Source organism: Eleutherodactylus coqui, chromosome 4, assembly GCF_035609145.1.
Source record: "Eleutherodactylus coqui strain aEleCoq1 chromosome 4, aEleCoq1.hap1, whole genome shotgun sequence".
NCBI classification, from domain to species: Eukaryota; Metazoa; Chordata; class Amphibia; order Anura; family Eleutherodactylidae; genus Eleutherodactylus; species Eleutherodactylus coqui.
Window position 1 is genome coordinate 161,481,679 of NC_089840.1, and position 13,997 is coordinate 161,495,675.

General features: G+C 47.1%; 1 long non-coding RNA gene across 1 annotated transcript in view; it reads left to right on the top strand.

Moving 5' to 3' along the window:
- The first annotated feature begins 1,144 nt into the window (after positions 1-1,144).
- Positions 1,145-13,997, top strand: part of LOC136625819 (uncharacterized) — a 38,016-nt gene continuing 25,163 nt past the window's right edge. The window contains exons 1-2 of the long non-coding RNA XR_010792584.1: positions 1,145-1,239; positions 1,774-1,890. This is a non-coding gene — a long non-coding RNA (uncharacterized lncRNA). The remainder of the gene's footprint in view (positions 1,240-1,773; positions 1,891-13,997) is intronic.

A 13,997-nucleotide genomic window follows, 5' to 3' on the forward strand; every position in this document is an offset into this window, starting at 1 on the left:
CGGTGTTTCACACATAATCCCCTATGCGGAGCATCGGTCCCATACAAAAATGCTCGAGTCCCCCATTGACTTCAATGGGGTTTGTTACTCGAAACGAGCCCTCGAGAATTACGAAAAGTTTGACTCAAGTACTGAGCACCTGAGCATTTCGGTGCTTGCTCATCTCTAGTGCGGTCTCAGTAGTGAGACCTCCCCTAATCAGACTAATTTTCCTATGTAGATAATTTTGTATTTGAAAAATAATTTGTACAATAGTATGTGATGATGTTTATCCTTTCAGCCGAGGCCAGCATTTGCATGTCCATGATGTCATAATCCTAGGTATACACAGTGCCTACCGCAGCCCGTACGCAATCTCTGCCGGCTCCTCGGCCGGCAGAGAGTAGGGCCTGCGATAAGTACAATGCTGTGAGACTCGCAGCGTTGTACTCATATATCTATGTGATTGAGCCCATAGTATGTAAATTAATTTTCTTTCTTTCTTCACACAGGCATAAAACTAAAATTTGGCTGCAGATGTTAAAAAAAGATAACAAGTAATCACTGGAAAAGCCAGGAGAAAATGCTGCAAAATACAATGTGTAAAACCACCCTATAAGGGCTTCTTCACATGACCGTGTTTGCAGTGGTTTTACATGTACAAAATCTGCACGCACAAAACACAGAGAACAGAGCTTATTGACTACAATAGGTTCATCCGTAGAGCATGTTTTGTGAGGGGAGTTTTGTGTGCGCAAAAAAATGTAGGACATGCTTTTTTTTTTCTGCATATTTTCACACCAAGGCCCTGATAGAGGTCTATGGGAGGTACGGAAATATGCAAGCATGAAACACTGCGCAAAATGCGAGGAAATGTACAGATCTGCACCTCATTAGGCTAATTAACATGTAAACCACGGAAAAAGTGTGTTGCACGCGTGCGTAAACTGGTCCGGCATGCGCAAAAGTGCAGTAATATGTGCAAATGTACCTGCTCTTTCCTCATTCGTGCGCAAATTCGTTGTTCTGTGGCGAGGGTTTTTGAGCATGTGGTGGTCTACTTTAGCTCTGGCAGGAAGAAAGGATGAGGATTGTCACAGCAATTCACTGGGCTTCGGGATTCTAGAGCAAGTTTGTTTACATTCTTCTTAGCAACAATGTTTCTAGCAACTGAGCAGAAGAAACGCCAAGGAGACTTGTCTGCAGAGCAGCAGAGCCCAGAGAAAGCATTGCATGGGCTGCAAGCCTTCCTTCTAGCAGGTAATAGAAGAATATAAAAAATTCATTAATATAGTGATGTAGCTGCAATGACCTGACATGTGGGGGCTGCAGTCAAGAAAAGATGCTTACAGGTGCAGAGCTATTGCAGAAATTCACACAAATTGAAATCTCTTCCATAAATCTGAATGGGGTGATTTCTCGGTTTCAGATACTTTTTTGCATAACATTTTAACCCCTAAAACAGCTTCTAAAGGTGAATGTGGTGCTTTCACAAGTGTTCTGTGGGTGGTGTATAAAAATGCAGAGTTTCTGGGACATTACAGTAAATTTATCAATGGTATCTTTGTTTGCTTGTACAGTGTTTAGAAGTCAACAAGGTAGGAAGAATCCTACCATTTTTTGCACACAGCATGATACATTTTGTGCAACTTGCTAGACTTATTAGATACTTTTGTCCCCCGTAACTTACTTGCCCATGTACACACCTTGAATCTAACTGAGCAGCTTCCAGCATGTCGACCAGATTTGTTTTGGAGGCTCCAAAATACTGCATCTTTGTATTTTATCTTCCAGAATAGATCAGTATATTACCAAGTGGTGGAACTCTGAAGACTGCTGATCCAGTGGTGTCTGCTGACCACTCCATGCAGCTGTAGACCCAGTGATGCCAACTACAGCTGAGAGTTTGTGGTAAAGGTCAAAATCTGTACTTTTTTAAATCTTGCATCCCTGCATTTTTCACCCTGACCAGAGCCTAATACTACTGTGACACTTCCTGATCTATAGAGAGCTTTACAGCAGTCATCTCACTGACTTCACAGACAGAATTACACCTATATGTAGATAACACGGGACCTATAATTTACAATTCCTCACCACCTCCTCCTCACAGCTTACTTCCTCCTCCTCCCTGCACACTGATCATAGAGCATAATACTAGTCTGACACTTCCTGATCTGTAGAGAGCTTTATAGCGGTCAACTCACCGACATCACAAACAGGATTACACCTATATGTAGGTGACATGTGATACGCCATTCAAAATAGGTGATTTCACAGCTCACCTCCTCCCCCTCCCTGCACACTAACCACAGAGTCTAATACTGGCCGAACACTTGCTGATCTGTTTAGAGCTTTGCATCAGTCATCTTACTGACATAATAAACAGCATTACATCTATATGTAGGTAACACAGGACCATTCGCAATAGGTGATGTCACAGCTCACCTTCTCCCCCTCCCTGCACAATGACCACAGAGCCTAATACTAGTCTGACACTTCCGGATTTTTAGAGAGTTTGGCATAAGTCATCTCACTGACATCAGAAAGGATTACATTGAGAGATGACACCGATATGTAGATAACACAGGACCCACCATTCACAATAGGTGATGGCACAGCACTCCCCCTCTTCCTCCTCACTGCACAGGGACCACAGAACCTTGAACTAATACTAGTCTAACGCTTCCTTAACTGTAGAGAGCTTTAGAGCAGTCATCTCACTGACATCACAGGCAGGATTACACCTATATATAGGTAACACAGGACTATTTACAATAGGTATAAGCTGTGACTATCTATGCCCCCTTCATGAAAAATGACCCATGCACAGGTCACAGAGCATGCTTAGTACAGTCTCCCATAAAAGTCAATGGCCAATGGCCAAAGAGACTGCCGTAAAGCATATCTTCTAAATGCTATTAAATGTAGTTCAGGAAAACATAGCTGCCCCCATAGTCATGTACAGACCAGAAGGCCGCCCTCCCCCCCCCCCCCCCCCGTAGTTATGTAGACAAGATGGCCGCTCTCATTGTCAAGTACAAAAAAGATGGCCACCCCCATGGTCATGTACACACAAGATGGCCGCCCCTGTAGTCATGTACAGACAAGATGGCCACACCCATAGTTATGTACAGACAAGATGGCTGCCCCCCGTAGTGATGTACAGACATGATGGCTGCTCTCATATTCATGTAAAAAAAAGATGTCCACCCCAATGGTCATGTTCAAACAAGATGGCCCGCTCCCATAGTCAAGTTTAGACAAGATGGCCACTCTCATGGTCATGTACAGACCCCCCCCCGTAGTCATGTACAGACAAGGTGGGCACCCCCATATTTATGTACAGACAAGATGGCTACTCTCATAGTCATGTACAGACAAGATAGTTAATCCCATAATTATGGAGAGACAAGATGGCCGCTCTCATAGTCATATACAGACAAAATGGCCAACCTCATAGTCATGTACAGACAATATGGCTAACCCCATAGTCATGTACAGACAAGATGGTTGCTTTCATAGTCATACAGACAAGATGGCCACTCCCATAGTCATGTACAGACAAGATGGTGAACCCCATAATCATATACAGACAAGATGGCCTCTCTTGTACTGGATTGTATTTTTCTCCAGCAGGTTTCAGGGTATTCTGTAGCTTCCTAATTGTATAGTATGGCATGTGCATGCCTTATAACAATGAAGTCAGACACAAGTTGTAAGTCTCAGGTCTAAACTGGATCTAGGCGTACAATGCTCAGAGCCTCAGGTTTATTGAAACACATAATACCTGCCCTTTATGGGCGTATAACACATTACATCAGTAACTCTCCCCTCCCCACACCTCTCTCAAGTCCAGTGTATGAGCTAGTCTTTGTCCTTCCAACATGTGGTTAGGCAAAAGTAGTTTCTTTGTTTCAGAAGGTGAGGGTAGGGGAGGGCTGGGAAGACGCCCAAAATGGATACATTTCTTCAGTATAGGAATGTGACTTTAACCCTTTAAGAGGCTGCAGCAGAGCTTTATATTAGGCTAAAGTTATAGAACACATCTTTCACCATGCCATTGTCCAGCAATTACCATAATGAGATTATGCAGCCATTAGCCTCTACATAGTTAAATCAATACAGCTGAGTAATACATCTAGTTTATACAAATCAATAGACATTTTACGCTAACTAATCATCATGTCTACTACACTCTCATAGTCATGTACAAAAAAGATGTCCACCCTAAAAGTCAGGTATAGCCAAGATGGCCGCTCTCATAGTTATGTACCGAAGAAATGGACACCCACATAGTCATGTACAGACAATATGGCCAACCCCATAGTCATGTACAGACAGGATGGTTGCTTTCATAGTCATACAGACAAGATGGCCACTCCCTTAGTCATGTACTGACAAGATGGTGAACCCCATAATTATGGAGAGACAAGATGGCCGCTCTCAAAGTCATGTACAGACGAGATAGCCAACCCCATAGTTATGTACAGACAAGATGGTCACCCCCATATTTATGTACAGACAAGATGGCTACTCTCATAGTCTTCTACAGACAAGAATGCTGCCCCCATAGTCATGTACAGACAAGATGGTTGCCCCCATAGTCATGTACAGACAAGATGGCCACTCCATAGTCATGTACAGACAAGAGGGGCCCCCATAGTCATGTACAAAAAAGATGAAGATGTCCACCCCTATGGTCATGTACAGACAAGATGGCCACCCCCATTGTTATGTACAGACAAGATGCCCCCCCATAGTCATGTACAGACAAGATTGCCCCCCTATTTATGCACAGACAAGATGGCTGCCCCCTTATTTATGTACAGACCAGATGGCCGATCTCGTAGTCATGTACAGACAAGATAGCCAACCCCATAGTCATGTACAGACAAGATGGCCCCTCTCTAGTCATGTACATACAAGATGGCCCCCCCATAGCCATGTACAGACAGGATGACCCCCCTCTAGTCATGTACCTACAAGATGGCCCCACCATAGTCATGTACAGACAAAATGGCCCCACTCTAGTCATGTACAGAGAAGATGGTTGCCCCCATAGTCATGTACAGACAAGATGGCCACTCCATAGTCATGAACAGACAAGAAGGCCCCCCCCTCCCCTCTAGTCATGTACAGACAAGATGGTCGCCCCCATAGTTATGTACAGACAAGATGGCTGCTCTCATAGTCATGTACAGAAAAGATGGTCGGCCCCATAGTCATGTACAGACAAGATGGCCACTCCATAGTCATGTACAGACAAGATGGCCACTCCATAGTCATGTACAGACAAGAAGGTGCCCCCATAGTCATGTACAGACAATATGGCCAACCCTATAGTCATGTAGAGAAAAGATGGTTGCTTTCATAGTCATACAGACAAGATGGCCACTCCCAAAGTCATGTACAGACAAGATGGTGAACCCCATATTCATGGAGAGACAAGATGGCCGCTCTCTAAGTCATGTATAGACAAAATGGCTGCCCACATAGTCATGTACAGACAAGATGGCCCCCCTCTAGTCATGTACAGACAAGATGGTCGCCCCCATTTTTATGTACAGACAAGATGGCTGCTCTCATAGTCATGTACAGAAAGGATGGCCGCTCCCATAGTCATGCACAGACAAGATGGTTGCGCCCATAGTCATGTACAGACAAGATGGCCACTCCATAGTCATGTACAGACAAGAGGGCCCCCCATAGTCATGTACAAAAAAGATGAAGATGTCCACCCCTATGGTCATGTACAGACAAGATGGCCACCCCCATTGTTATGTACAGACAAGATGCCCCCCCACAGTCATGTACAGACAAGATTGCCACCCCCTATTTATGCACAGACAAGATGGCTGCCCCCTTATTTATGTACAGACAAGATGGCCGCCCCCTGATTTATGTACAGACAAGATGGCCGATCTCATAGTCATGTACAGACAAAATAGCCAACCCCTATAGTCATGTACAGACAAGATGGCCCCTCTCTAGTCATGTACATACAAGATGCCCCCCCCCATAGTCATGTACAGACAAGATGACCCCCCCTCTAGTCATGTACCTACAAGATGGCCCCACCATAGTCATGTACAGACAAAATGGCCCCACTCTAGTCATGTACAGACAAGATGGCCACCCCCATATTTATGTACGGACAAGATTGCCATCCCATATTTATGTACAGACAAGATGGCCACCCCCATATTTATGTACCGACAAGATGGCCGCCCCCATATTTATTTACAGACAAGATGGCCGCTATCATAGTCATGTACAAAAAAGATGCCCACCCCTATGGTCATGTACAGATAAGATGGCCACCCCCATAGTTATGTACATACCAGATACCCCCCGCCGTAGTCATGTACAGACAAAATGGTCACTCCCCTATTTATGCACAGACAAGATGGCCGCCCCCTTATTTATGTACAGACAAGATGGCTGCCCCCTGATTTATGTACAGACAAGATGGCCGATCTCATAGTCATGTACAGACAAGATAGCCAACCCCATAGTCATGTACAGACAAGCTGGCACCCCCATAGTCATGTACAGACAAGATGGCACCCCCATAGTCATGTACAGACAAAATGGCCCCACTCTAGTCATGTACAGACAAGATGGTCGCCCCCATATTTATATACAGACAAGAGAGCTGCTCTCATAGTCATGTACAGACAAGATGGCCAACCCCATAGTCATGCACAGACAAGAGCCCCCCCCCCCCATAGTCATGTACAGACAATATGGCACCCCTCATATTTATGTACAGACAAGATGGCCACACCCATATTTATGTACAGACAAGATGTCTTCCCCCAATAATTATCTACAGACAAGATGGCCACTTTCATAGTCATGTACAAAAAAGATGTCAACCCCCATGGTCATCTACAGAGAAGATGGCCCGCTCTCATAGTCAAGCTTAGACACGATAGCCGCTCTCATAGTTATGTACAAAAAAAAGGTTGCCACCCCCATGGTCATGTACAGACAAGACGCCCCCCCCCCCCCCCGTAGTTATGTACAGACAAGATGGGCACTCCCCTATTCATGTACAGACAAGATAGCCGCCCACATAGTCATGTACAGACAAGATAGTAAACCCCATAATTATGGAGAGACAAGATGGCCGCTCTCATAGTCATGTACAGACAAAATGGCCAACCCCATAGTCATGTACAGGCAAGATGGCTAACCCCATAAGCATGTACAGACAAGATGGCCAACCCCATATTTATGTACAGACAAGATGGCCCAACCCCATAGTCATGTACAGACAAGATGGAGAACCCCCTAGTCATGTACAGACAAGATGGAGAACCCCATAGTCATATACAGACAAGATGGCCCCCTTCTAGTCATGTACAGACAAGATGGCACCCTTCTAGTCATGTACAGACAAGATGGTCGGCCCCATATTTATGTATAGACAAGATGGCTGCTCTCATAGTCATGTACAGACAAGATGCCCAACCCCATAGTCATGCACAGACAAGAAGCCCCCCCATAGTCATGTACAGACAAGATGGCCACCCTCATATTTATGTACAGACAAGATGTCAGCTCTCATAGTTATGTACAGACAAGATGTCTGCCCCCCATAATTATCTACAGACAAGATGGCCACTTTCATAGTCATGTACAAAAAAGATAATAATAATAATCTTTATTTGTATAGCGCCAACTTATTCCGCAGCGCTTTCAGGCATGGATAAATGCAAAACAATACAACAATTGCAACAATTACAATGTGAGCTACATTGGGTTAGACACAAATGGGTTGAGGGTGGTACAGGAGGTGCAGGGGGTGGGGAAACAGGCAGTAGGAAATTTTATGTACACATCATTTATCAGGAGGCAAACAGGGTGGAGCACCATAGGGAGGGGCGAGGGACTAGGTCAGGGGATTTGGTATGCTTCCCTGAAGAGGTGCGTTTTTAAGGCACGTCTGAAATTTCGTGCATCGGGAATTGTCCGGATGCCTTGGGGTAGAGCATTCCAGAGGATGGGTGCTGCTCTAGTGAAGTCCTGCAGGCGGGCATGAGAGGTTCGTATTACAGGGGTGTTTAGTCTGAGTGTGTTATCTGATCGGAGTAAGCGCGCTGGGTGGTATACTGACAATAGGGAGGCGATGTATGGTGGCGCAGGGCCATGCAGAGCTTTGTGAGTGAGGTATAGCAGTTTAAATTTAGTTCTGCAGTGGATGGGCAGCCGATGCAGCGACTGGCATAATGCAGAGGCGTCTGAATAACGACTGGATGGAAAAATGAGTCTAGCTGCTGCATTTAATATGGATTGGAGTGGAGAGAGTCTAGTGCGGGGGAGGCCAATGAGTAGCGAGTTGCAGTAGTCAAGCCGGGAGTGGATGAGCGCAACCACTAGCGTCTTTAGCGTGTCCGTGGTGAGGAACGGACGTATTTTAGCAATATTTCTGAGGTGCATGTGGCATGTTTGGGCCAGAGATTGGATATGGGGGGCAAAGGAGAGGTCAGAGTCCAGTGTGACCCCAAGGCATCGGGCATGCTGTCTGGGGGTTATAATGGTGCCAGACACTGGAATGGAGATGTTGAGGGGAGGTCGGTTAGAAGGTGGAAAGACAAGGAGGTCAGTTTTAGAGAGGTTTAGTTTGAGAAAAAGGGAGGACATAGTGTTAGAGACAGCGGACAGACAGTCGGTGATATTTTGGAGGAATGGTCCAGAGATCTCACGAGAGGAGGTGTATAGTTGGGTGTCGTCAGCGTAGAGATGGTATTGGAGGCCAAATCTGTGGATGGTTTGTCCAATTGGGGCAGTATAGATAGAGAAAAGAAGGGGACCAAGGACCGAACCCTGGGGTACCCCGACAGCGAGAGGAAGTGGAGCAGAGATAGAACCAGCAAAGGAAACACTGAAAGAGCGGTCAGAGAGGTAGGAAGAGAACCAGGAGAGAGCAGTATCCTTTAGACCAATAGAGCGGAGCATAGTGAGAAGGAGATTATGGTCGACAGTGTCAAATGCAGCAGACAGGTCAAGGAGGATTAGTAGGGAGTAATCACCTCTCGACTTTGCAGTCATCAGGTCATTTGTTACTTTTGTAAGGGCAGTTTTGGTCGAGTGTAGAGAGCGAAAACCAGACTGGAGGGGGTCGAGGAGCGAGTTGTCAGAGAGAAAGCGAGTAAGGCGGGAGTAGACCAGGCGTTCCAGTAATTTAGAGATAAAGGGGAGGTTTGAGACGGGTCGGTAGTTGGCAGCATTAGTCGGGTCAAGGGTTGGTTTTTTAAACAGAGGGGATATAATGGAGTGTTTGAATGAGGAGGGAAAAGTGCCAGAGGTTAGGGAGAGGTTGCAGATTGTGGTAAGGTGAGTAATGAGAGCTGGGGAAAGGGAGCAGAGGAGGTGAGAGGGGAGAGGGTCGCTATCGCAGGTGGTGGGGCGGGCAGCGGAAAGGAGCCTGGAGACTTCTTCCTCTGTCGTTGGTTCTAGCGTAGATAGTGAGTAGGTGCTGGATGCAGTGCTGATGAAACTGGGATCAGGGCTAACCATGCCGCTTTCAGAGATTTCTTTTCGAATGTGGTCGATCTTTTCTTTGAAATAGGCAGCTAGTTCTCCGGCAGTCAGGTCTGTCGCTGGGGCCTGTTCCTTGGGGCTGAGGAGGGAGTGAAAGGTCTCAAAGAGTTGTTTAGAGTTGTGGGATAGTGAGGAGACAAGGGAGGTGAAATAAACTTGTTTGGCATGGTGAAGGGCTAGGTTATACGTTTTAAGCATGAATTTGAAGTGGAGGAAGTCTGCCGGCAGCTTTGACTTTCTCCACAGCCGCTCGGCGCACCTAGAACACCGCCGGATGAAGCGCGTTTGGGACGTGAGCCAGGGTTGCCGTGGTCTGCGTTTGACAGCTCGCGTCACAGGCGGTGCCACTTCATCCAAGGCACGGCTGAGGGTGGTGTGGTAATATTCGGCTGCCAGGTTAGGGCACGGGAGGCGAGAGATAGGCGATAGGGAGGACTGAACAGTTTCGGCAAACTGTTTAGTGCGGATAGCCTGGAGGTTCCTAGAGGTGCGATAGATAGGAGGGTCAGGAGAGATGCTAGGGTGCCTGATGGAGAAAGAGAGAAGGTTGTGATCTGAGAGTGGAAGGGGGGAGTTAGTAAAGTGAGAAGCAGAGCAGAGACGGAGGAAAACTAAGTCGAGAGTGTTACCATCTCTATGAGTGGGGGAGTCAGAGATTAGTGATAGGCCAAAGGAGGAGGTAAGTGTTAAAAGCCGGGAGGCAGATGAGGAGCTAGAGTTGTTAGTAGGAATGTTGAAATCACCAAGGATGAGGGTTGGGATTTCACAGGATAGGAAGTGGGGGAGCCAGGCAGCAAAGTGGTCTAGGAACAGGCGGGCAGGACCTGGGGGGCGGTAAATAACTGCGACACGCAGAGGCATTGGGCGGAAGAGTCGCAGGGTGTGGACTTCGAAGGAGTGGAAGGTAAGCGAGGGAGCTGAGGGAATGACCTGGAAGGTACAGTTTTGGGAGAGGATGATGCCTACTCCTCCACCGCGTCTGTCATCTGATCTGGGGGTGTGGGAGAACTGCAGGCCATCATAGGATAATGCAGCAGGGGAGGTAGAATCGGACTGCTGTATCCAGGTTTCCGTGAGGGCGAGCAAGTTCAAGCGTTTACTGGTGAAAAGGTCATGGATAGTTGGGAGTTTGTTACACGCAGATTGGGAGTTCCATAGGGCGCATTTGAATGGGGCAGGGGGGGGCAATTTGGTAGAGAACAGAACGGGGTGGGCCTGGGTTGGGGGAGATGTCCCCTGCAGCTAGGAGTAGCAGAGTAGCAAGGGTAAGCAAATGGCTAGGGGATTTGTGTGGGTGGCTAAGGTGTTTCTTTGCAGTATTGGGGGGTTGAAGGCGTCTTATGAAGTTGAACAGTGCATGGGAGCCATACATAGGTGAGGAGAGGAGGGAGGGGCTGATGTGGATGGAGTGTGTTGGGGCTGGGCGTTGGAAGAAAGAGTGAAGGCTTGAAAAGAGGATAGTGAAGGAGATTAGTGCAGAGAGGAGAATATTTCCCTACAGGCTTTGGACAGTTATGCATGTTACCTGTCTCCTGCTCTGTCGAACTGCGCTGTATAACTGCATCATTCAACCCCATAGTCATGTCCAACCCCATAGTCATCTACAGACAAGATGGCCCGCTCTCATAGTCAAGTTTAGACAAGATGGTGGCTCTTATAGTCATGTACAAAAAAAAAGGTGGCCACCCCCATGGTCATGTGCAGACAAGATGCCCTCCCCCCCCCCCCCCCCCGTAGTTATGTACAGACAAGATGTCTGCCCCCCTATTTATGTACAGACAAGATGGCGGCTCTCATAGTCATGTACTAAAAAGATGCCCATCCCGATAGTCATGTACAGACAAGATGGCCGCTCTCACAGTTATGTACAGAAGACATGGACACTCATATAGTCATGTACAGACAAGATGGCTGCTTTCATAGTCATAAAGACAAGATGGCCACTCCCCTAGTCATGTACAGACAAGATAGCCGCCCACATAGTCATGTACAGACAAGATAGTGAACCCCATATTTATGGAGAGACAAGATGGCAGCTCTCATAGTCATATACAGACAAAATGGCCAACCCTATAGTCATGTACAGACAAGATGGCCAACCCCATAGTCATGTACAGACAAGATGGCCAACCCCATATTTATGTACAGACAAGATGGCCAACCCCATATTTATGTACAGACAAGATAGCCAACCCCATATTTATGTACAGACAAGATGGCAAACCCCATAGTCATGTACAGACAAGATGGCGAACCCCATAATCATGTACAGACAAGATGGCCTCCTTCTAGTCATGTACAGACAAGATGGCCCCCTTCTAGTCATGTACAGACAAGATGGCTGCCCTTATAGTCATGTACAAACAAGATGGCCAACCCCATAGTCATGTACAGACAAGATGGCTGCCCCCATATTTATGTACAGATAAGATGGCCACCCCCATAGTCATGTACAGACAAGATGGCCACCCCCATATTTATGTACAGACAAGTTTGCTGCTCTCATAGTCTTGTACACACAAGATGGCCACCCCCATATTTATGTACACACAAAATGGCCACCCCCATAGTCATGTACAGACAAGATGGCCCTAATAGTCATGTACAGACAAGATGGCTGCTCTCATAGTCATGTACAGACAAGATGGCCCCCATAGTCATGTACAGACAAGATGGCCAACCTCATAGTCATGTAGAGACAAGATGGGCACCCCATATTCATGTTCAGAGAAGATGGCCAACCCATAGTCCTGTACAGACAAGATGCCCCCCCCCCCCAACCATTTGTCATGTACAGACAAGATGGCCACCCCCATATTTATGGTCCAAAAATAGCATAGAAGAGCAGCACCACCAATGGTCCAAAAACTGTTGGTTTTATTCAATCCATAAAAGTGGGACAGCACCGTTTCAACTCCGCATGGAGTCTTTTTCAAGCTGACTCCCAATACAGACATCACAGACTTTATACAAAAGAAACACCAATCACAGGCAGCATGTAATTAGTAGAGATGAGCGAGCACCAAAATGCTCGGGCGCTCGTTGCTCGATTCAAACTTTTCGCGATGCTCGAGAGCTCATTTCGAATAACGAACCCCATTAAAGTCAATGGGCGACTCGAGCATTTTTGTATGGGACCGATGCTCCGCATAGGTCATGACTTGTGAAACACCAGAAAACATCCAAAAGTCATGGAAACACCACAGAAACGGATAGGTAAGGGCAGGGGCAGCATTCATGGCTGCATCTGAGGCTCACAGGTCCCACTATTAAGCCACAATGGGGGCAAGAGTCTGGCGCCACCCCCGTAACAATTTTTACTTCGGTCAAACACTCATTAGCAAGGCACACCTTAGCTAAGCACCACACTACCTGCAACCAAGGGCAATCACTGCCTGCGGGTGACACCGCTGCCTCTTCTCCTGGGTTACATGGTGCACACAAAAGTTTCCCTGCGCAGCCTTCAGCTGCCCTCATGCCACACGCTCGCTTCATAGCTACACCACCCTTATGTTTATTTCTAAGTGCGTCTGCGATGAGGAGGAACTGGAGGCACACACTGCAGAGGGTTGGCAGGGCCAGGCAGCGACCCTCTTTGAAAGGGGGGGCGATAGCCCACAATGCTGTTGAGAATCGATGATAAATTGACATACAATCATCATTCCAATCCCGTGGCACCTCCGCTGCAAAATTGTCAGGAGCCGCAAACGTGGGCATAAGGGGGACTTCTACACATCTGCACAATGCAGCAATACTCTGTGTGGGAAGCACGTGAGCGGGCCCAGGATCAGGCTCGGTCCCAGCCTCCATCTTGTGTGACCCAAGGTGCCGCGAGTTACATAGCAATGGGAAATCCATGTGTCCCTACACAATTCATTCTGTGTAGGTGTTAGATAGCTGAACACCGTGATGGAAAGTCTTTGAGTTCCTTGGGCTTGCCTATGCTGTCGGTGCACAAAGATGGTATTACACAAGAAGAAATCAGAGTGCCCAAAAATGGCAGAGTTTCACCCTGCCAAGGACCTCGGCCCACATTTCTACCCTAGTCAGTCAGTGTATTTGTGCCAGACAGGTTAGGCAACGCAATGGGAAGTCATTCTGCGCTCACAGCATAGGCTGTGTCAAGCATGATATTACACATGAGGAAATCAGAGTGCCCAAACATGGCAGAGTTTCACCCTGCGAAGGGCCTCGGCCTACTTTTCTGCCCTACTCAGTCAGTGTATTAGTGTCAGACAGGTAAAAGACCGCTATCGGAAGTCTTTGTGTACTCACAGCATAGGCAAGCCAAAGGAACCCAAGGAAAGTATTAAACATGAAGCAATTACAGTGCCCAAACATAGCAGACTTTCACTCCGCCGAGGACCTCGGCCTCTGCACACACCCTCAGCAATCGTGGGCATAAAGCGGACTCCAATGCTAGTACAGCAGTGAACGTCTCATTTAATTAGTTGCGGTTGCTTTCA